Raw genomic sequence first — 2950 nt, forward strand, 5'->3', positions numbered from 1 at the left:
GGGTGCCACCCGGTCCTTTGACTTTAAGTAAGGCTTAAAACTCTCACTTTCTCTCTTTAAAGCCGAGAAAGTGGAAGAGATAGAGAGTTTTAAACCTTGCTTAAAATCGAAATAACATTGGTGCAATCTTTTGATATAATCGCTCTTTAAATAGCGTCGGTACCAGAACGACGTAAAATCTGCAGAAATTGGTTTCAGAAACCAGATCTTCATTTCACGCATATATGTATATATGAATGTAGATCCTACATATATATATATCAACTATATGTATATTCGTTATTGAAATATCGTACAAAATAGCTGCGTTCAGCAGAAAAAGCAGCTTTGCAACTGTTGTAAAATTCTTGAATATGATTAGTTTATACATTTAGATCCAATGAGGAACTAAGGATAAGACCAATCATATTGAAGAATTTTACAACAGTTGCAAAGCTGCTTTCTCTGCTGAACGCAACCAATGATACCAAAGAGCGATAATTATTAAATGCAAGTTCTTGAAAATTGAAGTTTACCTTTACCCCGGATCTACAATAGCTGTTTTAAGCCTTAAGCCGTAAGAAATTGACCAATTACAGTCGAATCCGAGAAGAATAAGCGACTGTGATTCGCCCATTTCTTATGGCTTAAGACTTAAAACCCTATTGTAGATCCGGACTTAGGGCAAGCAGGCGGTATATGATGCGAAGATTGCGAAGATGAGATAAGCGGGGAGCACAGACTCTTGCATAACGCATAACACATGAGGCATAAGAAATTGAACCAACCAGAGTTCTCTATTACATGGAAGGGAAAGAACGGTGAACTTCGATTGGTACATATTCTTATGCATTACGTGTTATGCGTTATGCAAGAGTCTGTGCTCTCCGTTATAAACCAAAGAGAGCCAAGTGAACACAGCGTTGCCAGATAAACCCGAACCGATATCGCCTCCTAGAAAACCTTTCGTAGCCGAAAATCGCCATTTTGTTGGTGAATTGTCTCCAATAAAATCGCCAGATTCTAGTGAAATCTCGTTACAAAAATTGCCAAATTTTTGTGACTTTTCGCCAACAAAATCACCAAAATCTTCGAACTTTTAACTAAAAAAAGGAAGGGGGGGGGGGGGGGAGGTGGGAAATGATCATTTAATTATGCAACGAAACTTCATTTTTTTGCATATATTTTATTTTGCATATATTTTCATAAGTATTATACCATTTGCAATCTTTGACAATAAACTTTTGCAATAAAATATACACATTGTGCGATTCCGAGTTCTTATACTCGTTTTTCAACTTATAACATTTACATAAATCTTCGAATTATATATCTTTTAAAACGAAATCAACATATTCGATAATCTACATATCAAAGAGTAAATTATAATTACATTATGTAAGTATCTTTGGTAATATAATCGTTTTAAACGAAACGCACATTACGTAATTAATTTTGCACACAACCACATGAGTCTTATAATAATTATATTACATCAATATAAATTTTTATGATATATTGGGTAAACTAAAACAAGGTAAACTTATTTGTTGTAACATATAGCATATTTCAACTTCTATCTCTTCCATATTATTGTTATCAACTATTCTTGTGTCAGGATAAACTGTTGCCGCAACAATTGAGTCCTCAACAGTTGAGTTTGCTGAACGCGACCTGAACGCTCTGCAATCAATCAGAAAACAGGATTTTAAGCCAGCAGCACACGATGCTTGTTTTCTTACTGGATTGCTAGCTAGATTAGATTCTTGCCACCGTATTGGCTGCGATGCTGACACTGTCAAGATTCTAATCCAGCTAGCAATCCAGCAGGAAAACAAGCATCGTGTGCCGCCGGCTTTACTTTGTATAATCGATACGATGCACAATCGGATATCGTGTGAACGCGGCCGCATGCTGGATTCACACTGCATTCGATTTGCGTCGTACGATCTGCAATCAATCAGAAAACAGGATTCCGATGATACGAAACAAAAACCATCGGAATCCTGTTTTCTGATTGGTTGCAGAGCGTCGTACGATGCACATCGGATGCAGTGTGAATCCAGCATCACGATTCTCAACATTCGTCCACGAAATTTCAATATTTACTGAGAATTCAGTAGCCACCAATCAGCGTATCAGAAAATTTCCCAGTGTTTGGAGACGAAAGAGACGAAAGAGAGAGAAATCGCCAAAGACACCAACATCAGAAATATTAGTCGGCAAGAAAATCGCCAGTCGCCAAATCTGAAAATATAAAGTCGCCCGACCAAGGGTCACTTTCACCAAGCTCAGTTAACTTAACCAGCCTAGTAACTGTAATGAAATAGAAAAAGATAGAAATAGTTCCATATCTTTCTATTTTATTACAGTTACTAGGCTGGTTAAGTAAACCGACGATGGTGAAAATGACTCCAAGTCGAAAATCGCCAGTTTGGCGATAAATCGCCACATCTGGCAACACTGAGTGAACAAAGGTGGACTTGCAATACTGATCAGGGGCTCTATTCTTGAAAAGAAACATATACGAAAGTCTAGGGAAATACTATAGTATACGTAACATATACTGTAGCATTTCCCTAGACTTTCGTATACGTTGCTTTTCAAGAATAGAGCCCCAGTAATGCACATTTGACTCCCGGCAATACGGAAAACCAGCCTCACCACTTGTACCCCCACCAAGCAGACACCTACCGGCATCGAGTCGGCCGTCTTCGCCGCTGCGAAAAATTGTAAAATATTGTGGTTTTGAATAATTTTTTACTCAAATATTATCAACTTTACAGAAAAACTGCAAGAGACAAAAATTATTTATTTTCTTCTCATAAAGTTTTGAGAATTTTTTCAGAAATTTTATCAACTTTTTAGTACTACATTTTCTTATTTTTATTAACATGAGAAAATACGGTATTAAAAAATTCTGAAAAAATTCTCAGAACTTTATGAGAAGAAAATAAATAATTTTTGTCTC

This window comes from Trachymyrmex cornetzi, unplaced genomic scaffold (genome assembly GCF_001594075.2).
Source record: "Trachymyrmex cornetzi isolate Tcor2-1 unplaced genomic scaffold, Tcor1.1 scaffold1095, whole genome shotgun sequence".
Classification (NCBI taxonomy): domain Eukaryota; kingdom Metazoa; phylum Arthropoda; class Insecta; order Hymenoptera; family Formicidae; genus Trachymyrmex; species Trachymyrmex cornetzi.